The sequence below is a fragment of the Rattus norvegicus genome, chromosome 6 (genome assembly GCF_036323735.1).
Source record: "Rattus norvegicus strain BN/NHsdMcwi chromosome 6, GRCr8, whole genome shotgun sequence".
Taxonomy (NCBI): domain Eukaryota; kingdom Metazoa; phylum Chordata; class Mammalia; order Rodentia; family Muridae; genus Rattus; species Rattus norvegicus.
Window position 1 is genome coordinate 87,533,005 of NC_086024.1, and position 15,131 is coordinate 87,548,135.

Genomic DNA, 15,131 nt, shown 5'->3' on the forward strand with positions numbered 1-15,131 from the left:
CTAATAAATGTGTAAATTGGTTTAAAAAGAAATTTTGCTTCCTTAATAAGACCTTTATTTGGTCTGTTAGTCTAATTCCTGGCATAGTATATAATTCTTTTTTTCTTTCTAATTCTTTAATCTTTTTTTACAGTACAGTCAGTATACCCATTCCAGTCTGCTCTGTGACTGCTACTTATCCCATACCTCCCCCAAGTCTCTGAAAGGAGTCCCAACCCTCTACCCCCAACCCACCAGACTTCCCATTTCTTGGGGCCTCAAGTCTTTTAGAAAGGTATTTTATATTCGTGTTTATTAGGAAATTGGATTATAGTTTGAGTGTATCATTATCCAGCTTGAATTTGTTGTATCATCCTCCAGTCTGATTATGAGAGTAATACTGGTTTTGTATAATAAATTAGAAGTGTTCTTTCACTTTCTGTTGTGTATAGAACTTTGAGGAGCTTTAATGTCTGGTTTCATTGAGATTATAATATAATTACAATACAAATTTTCGTTTCCATTTCCTCCTTCAAAAGCCTTCTCTATACACCTTCCTCCTTTCATTTAAATTCATAAACTTTATCTCACTAACTGTTATTGAATATACCAATATTTAAATGTGTGGTGGAACTTAACAGTAAATACTTCCAGTCTTGGCCTTTTCTTGGTTTCTATCAATGCTTCAATTCGATATCTCATTAGAAATCAATTTAAATGTTTATATCACACTTGTTTAATTAGAGTATAGAAGTCTAGGGATATAGACCATTTGTTCTGAATATTTCATTGTCTTGGGAAGTGTTTCAACGTAATCTCTAATGAGCCTAAGAATTGTATTGAAACTTGTTGTAATACCATATTTTCATGTCTAATTTAAGTAATTTACATAATCACTTCCTTTTTGCTTTATTAGGGATTGGATGATGTTTATTTTTTGAAATAATAATTTTAAATGTAATTATTTTTTGTGCATTAGATTGTGAGTCTCCATTTTATTCACGACTCTTTATTAACTATCCTTATTTTGTTCCATTTTTCTATTTACAGTGTGCCTTGTTGTTATTTTAAGACCTTAAGCTGCATAAAAAAATCATTAAAAATTAAAAACCTTAATCTGCACTATGAAGTTATTTATTTGAAATCTGGCATTTTCATCTAAGCACTTTACGGCTTTCCTCTTAGGCCTGCCTTTGCTATAACTCAAAGGTGGTGAGAGAAGTCATGCTTCCTCTGATGCTTGGTTGTAGGAGTATTTTAATGCCCTTCCCATTTTCTCAGCTATTCCTTTGTCATTCACTAGTATATTTTATTAGCATAATACATTGTTGACTTGTTACTGACATCTAGTTTTATTCTATTATGATTTCATAAAAATCAAGGAATTGTTTTGACATTTTATAATCTGCTTTATGTCCTACAATGGAACAAATTTTAGAGAAGTTTCCGCAAACTATTGTGTAAAAAGCATATGTCATACCTGCTGGATTTGATAAAGATCTGTCATATCCAAATATGTAGAAAAGTATAACTCTGGCATTTCTTGGTGAACATTGGTTTTTATTAGATTTCTGTATAGTTCTTGCATCTAGACCTCTAGAATTCTTCCATTCTGAGTTGTTTCTCTATGATACCCCTGTCCTTATCGCTTCTTTTCTGGGCACCATATACTGCTTGGCATGAGTCTACCTTTAAGAATTTTTGTTTCCCCCCAGACCCGGTGAGAGAGAGACCCAACCGCCTGGTCAGGTGGGCACTCCTGAGGCTGCAGAGCGGAAGAGACCACCAACACTGCTCACCCCTGCCCACATCCCTGGCCCAAGAGGAAACTGTATAAGGCCTCTGGGCTCCCGTGGGGGAGGGCCCAGGAGCGGCAGGACCCCTGCCACAGACACCGCCGGACCCTGAAGGAAACAGACCGGATAAACAGTTCTCTGCACCCAAATCCCGTGGGAGGGAGAGCTAAACCTTCAGAGAGGCAGACAGGCCTGGGAAACCAGAAGAGACTGCTCCCTGCACACACATCTCGGACGCCAGAGGAAAAAGCCAAAGACCATCTGGAACCCTGGTGCACTGAAGCTCCCGGAAGGGGCGGCACAGGTCTTCCTGGTTGCTGCCGCTGCAGAGAGCCCCTGGGCAGCACCCCACGAGCGAACTTGAGCCTCGAGAACACAGGTAAGACCAAATTTTCTGCTGCAAGAAAGCTGCCTGGTGAGCTTGGGACACACGGAAGCAGAATTTCTCTAGAACCAGGCACGTTCTGTGTTTACCGGAAGTCCCACACCCGCGGATCCCGGCCCGCAGCAGCTCTCTGCTCCCAGACCCGGTGAGAGAGAGACCCAACCGCCTGTTCAGGTGGGCACTCCTGAGGCTGCAGAGCGGAAGAGACCACCAACACTGCTCACCCCTGCCCACATCCCTGGCCCAAGAGGAAACTGTATAAGGCCTCTGGGCTCCCGTGGGGGAGGGCCCAGGAGCGGCAGGACCCCTGTGCCTAAGACACCACCAGAACCAGAAGGAAACAGACCGGATAAATAGTTCTCTGCACCCAAATCCCGTGGGAGGGAGAGCTGAACCTTCAGAGAGGCAGACAAGCCTGGGAAACCAGAAGAGACTGCTCTCTACACACACATCTCAGACGCCAGAGGAAAAAGCCAAAGACCATCTGGAACCCTGGTGCACTGAAGCTCCCGGAAACGGCGGCACAGGTCTTCCTGGTTGTTGCCGCTGCAGAGAGCCCCTGGACAGCACCCCACGAGCAAACCTGAGCCTCGGGACCACAGGTAAGGCCAAATTTTCTGCTGCAAGAAAGCTGCCTGGTGAACTCAAGACACAGGCCCACAGGAACAGCTGAAGACCTGTAGAGAGGAAAAACTACACGCCCGAAAGCAGAACACTCTGTCCCCATAACTGACTGAAAGAGAGGAAAACAGGTCTACAGCACTCCTGACACACAGGCTTATAGGACAGTCTAGCCACTGTCAGAAATAGCAGAACAAAGTAACACTAGAGATAATCTGATGGCGAGAGGCAAGCGCAGGAACCCAAGCAACAGAAACCAAGACTACATGCCATCATCGGAGCCCAATTCTCCCACCAAAACAAACATGGAATATCCAAACACACCAGAAAAGCAAGATCTAGTTTCAAAATCATATTTGATCATGATGCTGGAGGACTTCAGGAAAGACCTGAACACACTTAGGGAAGCACAGGAAAACATTAATAAACAATTAAAAGCCTACAGAGAGGAATCGCAAAAATGCCTGAAAGAATTCCAGGAAAACACAATCAAACAGTTGAAGGAATTAAAAATGGAAATAGAAGCAATCAAGAAAGAACACATGGAAACAACCCTGGATATAGAAAACCAAAAGAAGAGACAAGGAGCTGTAGATACAAGCTTCACCAACAGAATACAAGAGATGGAAGAGAGAATCTCAGGAGCAGAAGATTCCATAGAAATCATTGACTCAACTGTCAAAGATAATGTAAAGCGGAAAAAGCTACTGGTCCAAAACATACAGGAAATCCAGGACTCAATGAGAAGATCAAACCTAAGGATAATAGGTATAGAAGAGAGTGAAGACTCCCAGCTCAAAGGACCAGTAAATATCTTCAACAAAATCATAGAAGAAAACTTCCCTAACCTAAAAAAAGAGATACCCATAGACATACAGGAAGCCTACAGAACTCCAAATAGATTGGACCAGAAAAGAAACACCTCCCGTCACATAATTGTCAAAACACCAAACGCACAAAATAAAGAAAGAATATTAAAAGCAGTAAGGGAAAAAGGTCAAGTAACATATAAAGGGAGACCTATCAGAATCACACCAGACTTCTCGCCAGAAACTATGAAGGCCAGAAGATCCTGGACTGATGTTATACAGACCCTAAGAGAACACAAATGCCAGCCCAGATTACTGTATCCAGCAAAACTCTCAATTAACATTGATGGAGAAACCAAGATATTCCATGACAAAACCAAATTTACACAATATCTTTCTACAAATCCAGCACTACAAAGGATAATAAATGGTAAAGCCCAACATAAGGAGGCAAGCTATACCCTAGAAGAAGCAAGAAACTAATCGTCTTGGCAACAAAACAAAGAGAATGAAAGCACACAAACATAACCTCACATCAAATATGAATATAACGGGAAGCAATAATCACTATTCCTTAATATCTCTCAATATCAATGGCCTCAACTCCCCAATAAAAAGACATAGATTAACAAACTGGATACGCAACGAGGACCCTGCATTCTGCTGCCTACAGGAAACACACCTCAGAGACAAAGACAGACACTACCTCAGAGTGAAAGGCTGGAAAACAACTTTCCAAGCAAATGGTCAGAAGAAGCAAGCTGGAGTAGCCATTCTAATATCAAATAAAATCAATTTCCAACTAAAAGTCATCAAAAAAGATAAGGAAGGACACTTCATATTCATCAAAGGAAAAATCAACCAAGATGAACTCTCAATCCTAAATATCTATGCCCCAAATACAAGGGCACCTACATATGTAAAAGAAACCTTACTAAAGCTCAAAACACACATTGCACCTCACACAATAATAGTGGGAGATTTCAACACCCCACTCTCATCAATGGACAGATCATGGAAACAGAAATTAAACAGTGATGTAGACAGACTAAGAGAAGTCATGAGCCAAATGGACTTAACGGATATTTATAGAACATTCTATCCTAAAGCAAAAGGATATACCTTCTTCTCAGCTCCTCATGGTACTTTCTCCAAAATTGACCATATAATTGGTCAAAAAACGGGCCTCAACAGGTACAGAAAGATAGAAATAATCCCATGCGTGCTATCGGACCACCACGGCCTAAAACTGGTCTTCAATAACAATAAGGGAAGAATGCCCACATATACGTGGAAATTGAACAATGCTCTACTCAATGATAACCTGGTCAAGGAAGAAATAAAGAAAGAAATTAAAAACTTTTTAGAATTTAATGAAAATGAAGATACAACATACTCAAACTTATGGGACACAATGAAAGCTGTGCTAAGAGGAAAACTCATAGCGCTGAGTGCCTGCAGAAAGAAACAGGAAAGAGCATATGTCAGCAGCTTGACAGCACACCTAAAAGCTCTAGAACAAAAAGAAGCAAATACACCCAGGAGGAGTAGAAGGCAGGAAATAATCAAACTCAGAGCTGAAATCAACCAAGTAGAAACAAAAAGGACCATAGAAAGAATCAACAGAACCAAAAGTTGGTTCTTTGAGAAAATCAACAAGATAGATAAACCCTTAGCCAGACTAACGAGAGGACACAGAGAGTGTGTCCAAATTAACAAAATCAGAAATGAAAAGGGAGACATAACTACAGATTCGGAGGAAATTCAAAAAATCATCAGATCTTACTATAAAAACCTATATTCAACAAAATTTAAAAATCTTCAGGAAATGGACAATTTCCTAGACAGATACCAGGTATCGAAGTTAAATCAGGAACAGATAAACCAGTTAAACAACCCCATAACTCCTAAGGAAATAGAAGCAGTCATTAAAGGTCTCCCAACCAAAAAGAGCCCAGGTCCAGACGGGTTTAGTGCAGAATTCTATCAAACCTTCATAGAAGACCTCATACCAATATTATCCAAACTATTCCACAAAATTGAAACAGATGGAGCCCTACCGAATTCCTTCTATGAAGCCACAATTACTCTTATACCTAAACCACACAAAGACACAACAAAGAAAGAGAACTTCAGACCAATTTCCCTTATGAATATCGACGCAAAAATACTCAATAAAATTCTGGCAAACCGAATTCAAGAGCACATCAAAACAATCATCCACCATGATCAAGTAGGCTTCATCCCAGGCATGCAGGGATGGTTTAATATACGGAAAACCATCAACGTGATCCATTATATAAACAAACTGAAAGAACAGAACCACATGATCATTTCATTAGATGCTGAGAAAGCATTTGACAAAATTCAACACCCCTTCATGATAAAAGTCCTGGAAAGAATAGGAATTCAAGGCCCATACCTAAACATAGTAAAAGCCATATACAGCAAACCAGTTGCTAACATTAAACTAAATGGAGAGAACCTTGAAGCAATCCCACTAAAATCAGGGACTAGACAAGGCTGCCCACTCTCTCCCTACTTATTCAATATAGTTCTTGAAGTTCTAGCCAGAGCAATCAGACAACAAAAGGAGATCAAAGGGATACAGATCGGAAAAGAAGAGGTCAAAATATCACTATTTGCAGATGACATGATAGTATATTTAAGTGATCCCAAAAGTTCCACCAGAGAACTACTAAAGCTGATAAACAACTTCAGCAAAGTGGCTGGGTATAAAATTAACTCAAATAAATCAGTTGCCTTCCTCTATACAAAAGAGAAACAAGCCGAGAAAGAAATTAGGGAAACGACACCCTTCATAATAGACCCAAATAATATAAAGTACCTCGGTGTGACTTTAACCAAGCAAGTAAAAGATCTGTACAATAAGAACTTCAAGACACTGAGGAAAGAAATTGAAGAAGACCTCAGAAGATGGAAAGATCTCCCATGCTCATGGATTGGCAGGATTAATATGGTAAAAATGGCCATTTTACCAAAAGCAATCTACAGATTCAATGCAATCCCCATCAAAATACCAATCCAATTCTTCAAAGAGTTAGACAGAACAATTTGCAAATTCATCTGGAATAACAAAAAACCTAGGATAGCTAAAGCTATCCTCAACAATAAAAGGACTTCAGGGGGAATCACTATCCCTGAACTCAAGCAGTATTACAGAGCAATAGTGATAAAAACTGCATGGTATTGGTACAGAGACAGACAGATAGACCAATGGAATAGAATTGAAGACCCAGAAATGAACCCACACACCTATGGTCACTTGATTTTTGACAAAGGAGCCAAAACCATCCAATGGAAAAAAGATAGTATTTTCAGCAAATGGTGCTGGTTCAACTGGAGGGCAACATGTAGAAGAATGCAGATCGATCCATCCTTATCACCCTGTACAAAGCTTAAGTCCAAGTGGATCAAGGACCTCCACATCAAACCAGACACACTCAAACTAATAGAAGAAAAACTAGGGAAGCATCTGGAACACATGGGCCCTGGAAAAAATTTCCTGAACAAAACACCAATGGCTTATGCTCTAAGATCAAGAATGGACAAATGGGATCTCATAAAACTGCAAAGCTTCTGTAAGGCAAAGGACACTGTGGTTAGGACAAAACGGCAACCAACAGATTGGGAAAAGATCTTTACCAATCCTACAACAGATAGAGGCCTTATTTCCAAAATATACAAAGAACTCAAGAAGTTAGACCGCAGGGAAACAAATAACCCTATTAAAAAATGGGGTTCAGAGCTAAACAAAGAATTCACAGCTGAGGAATGCCGAATGGCTGAGAAACACCTAAAGAAATGTTCAACATCTTTAGTCATAAGGGAAATGGAAATCAAAACAACCCTGAGATTTCACCTCACACCAGTGCGATTGGCTAAGATCAAAAACTCAGGTGACAGCAGATGCTGGCGAGGATGTGGAGAAAGAGGAACACTCCTCCATTGTTGGTGGGATTGCAGACTGGTAAAACCATTCTGGAAATCAGTCTGGAGGTTCCTCAGAAAATTGGACATTGAACTGCCTGAGGATCCAGCTATACCTCTCTTGGGCATATACCCAAAAGATGCCTCAACATATAAAAGAGACACGTGCTCCACTATGTTCATCGCAGCCTTATTTATAATAGCCAGAAGCTGGAAAGAACCCAGATGCCCTTCAACAGAGGAATGGATACAGAAAATGTGGTACATCTACACAATGGAATATTACTCAGCTATCAAAAACAACGAGTTTATGAAATTCGTAGGCAAATGGTTGGAACTGGAAAATATCATCCTGAGTGAGCTAACCCAATCACAGAAAGACATACATGGTATGCACTCATTGATAAGTGGCTATTAGCCGAAATGCTTGAATTACCCTAGATCCCTAGAACAAACGAAACTCAAGACGGATGATCAAAATGTGAATGCTTCACTCCTTCCTTAAATGAGGAAAAAGAATACCCTTGGCAGGGAAGGGAGAGGCAAAGATTAAAACAGAGACTGAAGGAACACCCATTCAGAGCCTGCCCCACATGTGGCCCATACATATACAGCCACCCAATTAGACAAGATGGATGAAGCAAAGAAGTGCAGACCGACAGGAGCCGGATGTAGATCGCTCCTGAGAGACACAGCCAGAATACAGCAAATATAGAGGCGAATGCCAGCAGCAAACCACTGAACTGAGAATAGGTCCCCTATTGAAGGAATCAGAGAAAGAACTGGAAGAGCTTGAAGGGGCTCGAGACCCCAAAAGTACAACAATGCCAAGCAACCAGAGCTTCCAGGGACTAAGCCACTACCTAAAGACTATACATGGACTGACCCTGGACTCTGACCCCATAGGTAGCAATGAATATCCTAGTAAGAGCACCAGTGGAAGGGGAAGCCCTGGGTCCTGCTAAGACTGAACCCACAGTGAACTAGTCTATGGGGGGAGGGCGGCAATGGGGGGAGGGTTGGGAGGGGAACACCCATAAGGAAGGGGAGGGGGGAGGGGGATGTTTGCCCGGAATCCGGGAAAGGGAATAACACTCGAAATGTATATAAGAAATACTCAAGTTAATAAAAAAAAAAAAAAAAAAAAAGAATTTTTGTTTCCCTAGTGAGATTCCTTTGAACAACACTAAGTTTAATTTGCAAGGGGTTATCGATTACAAACAGCTTTGTGTTAGTGAAGGGAAAATGTCTTGAAGTATCCTTACAGATGATCTAAGACCCCATTTGCTACAGAACTATGCAGGTTCTATACATGCAGCCTTACAGTCTGAGAGTTGATATATATATATATATATATATATATATATATATATATATATATATATATTTTGTTAATTTATAGGGCTTTGTTTCTTAGTGTCCTCTGTTCCCTCTGGCGTGCCTTCCACCTCCTCTACCACAAATCTTCTTGTGCCCCATAGGAGAAATTTGATGGAAGCATCCCAATTAGGACAGAGTGTTCTAAGGTTTATCTGTTGTATTTATAAAAGGATAAAGAGAATGGGGATTATGTTCTACAGAGGTGTGGTGAGTTATGGGGAGACAGGGTGCCTCAGCAGGCTCATACTGAGACATCCCTTCCCCCTGAGGGACCAACCACATGATGGTATATAATAGAGTTTATGCAGGGCATGAGGAGGGGAGTTAAGAGGGTATCAGGCAGAGAAAGAGATAAAGAAGTAGAGAAATAGAAGATTAAGGAGTAGAGAAGTAGAGTGGAGGCCAGCCATGAACACATGAAGAGAAGGGAGAGAAGGGGGGAAGGGAATGGGGAGAGAGGGGACAAAGGGGGAAAGGGGTAAGAGCAAGAGCAAAAGAGGGGCAAGATAGTGAGAAGTGGGCAAGCAGCCTCTTTTATAGTGTCAGGCATACGTGTCTGTTGCCAGGTGTTGTAGGACCAGATGAGCCCTATGTCCGGAGGGAGATCCCACTCATGAAAACACGGAGACGGAGAGCGATGCAATCAAGCAAGAGGTTTAATGATCCAGTGCACTGGGGTGGCCCTGTAATCGGGACAGAAGCAATCTGGAGTAGCAAAAGCCCACACTTTTCATACACTTGTGGAGGACAGCCTTCGGCAGCAGCATGAGTTGGTCCTGGATGGCACACATTGACCTTTACACTCCTCAATGCAGAAACATCTTTGGTACATGGATGGGAAACTGATCAGGGCCCTGCCCTCTTCACCATTAGCTCATTTCCTGGAACAGGGTGTTATTCCAAATTCTTTGGACAGGGTGTTATTCTAAATTCTTTGGAAACTCCCTGGTTCTGATAACAGAAATTCCCAGCCACCTGGTGTTTTTCCTAAGGTGGCCATAGTCATTATGTTTGAATCTTTTTTTTTTTCTTTTTTTCGGAGCTGGGGACCGAACCCAGGGCCTTGCACTTGCTAGGCAAGCGCTCTACCACTGAGCTAAATCCCCAACCCCATGTTTGAATCTTATAGTAACTGTGGGATACAGCGTACCTGGCTGTTGCCAGATAACTATAGGGGTGGAGCTTAGACAGAATGCTAATACTGAATGGTGTCCCACTGTGGATCTTTTATTTGTGCCCATCTGTGACAAAATAAATCTCTGATGGTAGCTGAGCAAGACTGTGACATATCACTATAGAATAATGTTATTAGGAGTTATTTTATGGCTAATATTTTAGAATAAAAATACTTGGTTTTACTTTAGGTCCCTGGGCTACCTAGTCTCAGGCTCTTGGTGACCAAAGCAGTAAAGAGTATGAGTCCCATCTTGTTAAATTGGTCTTAAGTCAAACCAGACAGTGCTTAGTTATTCCCTCAAGCTTTGTTCTATCATTACCCAAGCATATCTTGGTGGGTAGGACGACATTGAAGTATTTTGAGTAGTTTGAAGGCTTTTTAACTGGGTTGGTGTAAAGTGCCTTCTTCTATTAAATATGCTAGAATGTAGGGATTTAAGGTTCTATGTAGACACCAGTTTGACTTCTTCATGTTCAATGATTTGTGTATGTGTTTATTAGCATTCTGTCTAAGCTCTGTCCCACAGTTACCTGGCAACAGTCAGGTAAGCCTGACATTACAAAAGGGGCTGACTGCCCCTCCTCACTCTCTTGTTCTCTCTTGTTCTCTTCCCCTTTTCCCCCTTTGTCCTTTCTTTCCTCATTCACCTCCCTTTCTCTCTCCATGTGCTCATGGCCAACTTTTATTCTCTACCTCTCTACTCTCTTGCTCTGTCTTTCTCTGCCACCACTACTCTCTAAACTCCCCTCCCTATGCCCTCTATTCTATACTATACCATCATGTGGTTGGTCCCTCAGTAGAGGCATCCCCTTCCCCCACCTCCATAGAAAATATCTCCCCCTGTCTTTATCTTTTCATAAACACATCACAGTTGTTTTCAGCAATAGGGCATTGCTAAAAGTTAGTGCAGAGCAAACTATAGTGGTAGCAGCGAACTATATTGTATAAAGGTTCCCATGGAACCCTTTTGGCCATCAACGCAATTAGATACAACCTACTCCTAGAGTTGGAAGCTTAATCTAGTGACAAGAGATAGTTGGGTCTCTGTATCAATTATTACTTGATCATTTTACATGTTTATATAATTTTGAAAGTTTCTGCTGTATTAGGTTTTCATACTGACAGAGCCAGAAAAACCAGTCAACAGTTTCACCAGGGCAGAAGCAAGGATTAAAAAGAAATAAGACCATTAGACAACACTGTAGCATGACTCAGAGCCACTTGAGGCTGAAACAAGTTTATTTTTTTTCCAGTTTGCTTTAAATACATGCAAAATAGTAAGTTCAGTTCTGAGTCAAGGAACAAGCAAGACCATAATCAAAATCCCATAAACACCATTATAGGAGTCCCTAAAAATCAGGATAACCAAGACAAAAGGAATGCTATACATGACTCAACCAAGCCAGCTCTGAGCTTTGTGTTAACTCAAATGTAAATGTACTTAATCTGAGCCTATTTCCTGAGTCCTAATCCAAAATTAGGTTCTTGCCTTGAGCTAACATTGTCCTGACCTGACAATTCCCACCAAGTTTCTAGAAGCAGGCCCCCAAAAGCTCTAGACATCATATTATGCCTCAAATGATCCTTAATTTTAGCTGTCCCTCTCCCCTCTTCATATTCCTCCTCTTCTGGCCACCTCCCTGCTTGGTACTACTGTTCAAGTCCCCTGTATCCATCTATAACTATCTATTCAGTTCTCCTTTTTAACATGCTTTATCTGTTGGCACTGTAAAACATTCTAACTTATCTTACTAGTAGAAGATAAGTAATATTTGCAAAACTAAATACATAGAGTTATTATACCACAATCAGTGAATGTTTTATAGAGGAAATATATTTAAATATTTTGCAAGGCAACTTTTCATTTGCAGATTACAAATATTTCAGGTTTTCTATGGGCATTTAGAGAGTTGATATGATGAGTTGAAAAAAAAAAACTATTGCCTAGAAAACAAACTGATTCTTAATAGCACATGACTGACAAGAAAATTTGGTATTTCATCAGTGTTAGTTTGTGGGAGTGGCAGCATCCTCATAGAATCAGGGGGAGGAGGGAGGAGTATAGGAGAGGGGAGAAAGAGGATAACATTTGAAATATAGATACATAAAATATCCAAGAAAAATAAAACTAAAAAAAAGATTTTTACTTTATCTGAAATAAATCTGTAATCATGATATATTATTAGGTACCTGTAATATAATACATTATTATATGCCAGATATATTTAAAGTGATATTTCTAAATATCACCATCTGTAATAAAAACTAAATATAAAATTGCATATTTTGATGACTAGGGTGTTTGACAATTCAAAAAGTTCCTTTCTTTATCAAATTTTCTATCCTCAAATGACTTAAAGAATACCTTAAAGAAGCCTACTAAGTAGGTTTGAGATTTTAAAAAGCAAAATAACATCAACATTACAAAAGATCTAGTTTCATTACATTTCAATATTGATTCCTTTCAAGTTATTTGTAATTAAGTAAAAATCATCATTTATTGAATATTTCCAGGGGTAAAGAAGTTTACCAAAAATTCCTTTAATACTTTAGGCAACGTTAAAATAGTTAATCTGTTTCCTTTCATGCTTACTAATATAAAGTCTGAAGTATTAACTACACCACTTAACTTATTTAAGACAACATGAGAATGGACTGACTAAAATTGCTTTTGGAATGTGATCTCCTTATTGTTAAATATATTACCATCATCTTGTTGCTTGTATGTGTTTTTAATAACCTCTTCTAAAAAGAAATATTCAATTTAATTTTATGTATTTATTTCATGTTTCTAATATGACTAGTCTAGTTTAGTTTTCACTCTCTTTGTTATGCTTGTTTTATAATTACTTTCTTCTCAGTCCCTCCATTGTAATTATTTGAAAATGAGATGTTTTCTATTTTCCCTTTAAAGGAAACAATCCTAAACCTTCCCCTTATAAAGCGTGATTTCATTGCATCCTACTAAAACATTGAAATGGTATTTATCAGCTTAATTTTTTATATAATTTTCTACTTTGGAGAATGCTTTGTGTGATTTTTTTAAATGTGCTGTTTAACCTTCAAATAGTTTAAAATTTAGCTTTCTCTGTTTTATTTCTAGTTTAATTCTACTCTAGTCATTAACAAAAGTCTTTGTTCTGTTATATTTTGTTTATGAATGCTCAGATGTGTATTATAGTACCACACATCCTATGCAGCAGATATCACACTAAGTTTTTGAGAAATGAGTCTTAACTTATTAGATTGTTCTGTAGATATTGGTGAAGTTGGGCACAAAAAGTGCTGACCAGGCCTCACCAGCCTGTCATTATGTTCTCTCTGCTTATGTGGCATGAATCCAAAAGGAAGAATGGAAACATCCAACTATCAGAGCAGTTGTATAAATTATCCTGCTAGTAACTCTGTCAGTTTTGTCTCAAAATGTTTACATTCTGTGGAAAAGTGTACATACCCATGCCAGCAGTGTGTTTTCCAGAAAACTGAGATGCCCTTTTTTTCCTTAGTAATTACCCATTGTGAAATCCTTTGTTTAATTTATCTCACCATCTTAGACTTGGTCACTTTCGTGTTTGGTGTTGGCATTTTCTTATGTTTAGGCAAATTATATTAACTATATTCCAGTAACTATTGATTTTCAATCTACATGTGTTTTAATTTAAGAAAATATATCAAGCATCATATGAACTGAGATTTTATTTTGATATTGTCTTTAGCACTGCTTTAGTTATTATATTTGAATCATTAAATTATAAATGATTATTGCTACAGGCAAACTGATACTTATAATACTTGACCATTTTCTAACCCTCTTTTTCTCCCTATTCCTTTTTAGTTCTGTCTTGTTGTAGGTAACAATTAGAGGGCTTGGAGAGATGGTAACAGAGAAAGTTATGAGCATTTCAGCCTCATACAGATCACTGCAGTTGTGTTTACAACATTCATATCGTGTGCTTACAACTGTCTGTATTTCCTGTGTGCTGACAACTGTAAGATGTGTATCTTCTGGCCTCTCCAGGAACTTCCCAATCCATTCCCATATACATTTATTCTCATAACCGAAAACAAATTAACTTAACAATAAATTAGTTTTTCTTCAAATAACACTATTGTTAAATGTGAAGTATAAATACAATATATCCCAAGTCTTCAGTCTCAACCCTAAGAGTTTAAGTATAATTGATTTTGATTCATTATTTATTACATATATATTGCACATGAATATTCTATATTATACAACCATACTCTTATTAATACTAAATTTCTAATTTCATGATAGAAATAAAAATGTTATATACACATGCTGTCAAACACTACTTCGGGTAGATGCTATTTTTGATTTCTATATTATTTCATTTTTGTGACTCTTTCCAGTAGTTCTTGAGTAGAGGATCTCCTACTGTATGGTTTCCACATATTTTTCAAGAAAATAATCATTTTTTAAGCATGAAAGATTTCTCAGTATAAAGAATTGCAATTAGATATTTTTCCTTTGTAATATTACACATTTTATAATTCTTTTATTTGCTTGTCTGTACTCTTGCAATATTTAAAGGGATTCTTACTCATAATCTTTTTTAAAAAGGGCATATTTTTAATCACCTCTGTGATTTTTTTCAATGATTTAACTTTGCTTTTCTCTACTTAGAAAATAATATGTTTAGGTGATATTTTTCTTTTTATTTGGCTGTGTTTTTGTTGGTGGTGGTGACTTTGCTTTTGTCTAAGCTGTTTTTTTTTCCTGGAATTTCTTAGATCCATCTTTGGTACTCATCAATTTTAAAAGTTCCTGCTTGTTTTTTTCTTCCTTCTTGTCCTGTCCTGCTTCTCAATTGACATTTCAGTTTAGATATATGCATGTTTAACTTTCCATCCTTTCCTTATTTTCCCCTGATAGGTGTGTGTCTCAATACTAGGTTGTATACTGCTGAATTGTATGAAAAGTCCTCATCTATTTGCTGTTTTGTATATTTATTTGTTCATCTGATGATATAGACTGTCACGTATCCCTGTGGGTCTTGATCTCACTGTGT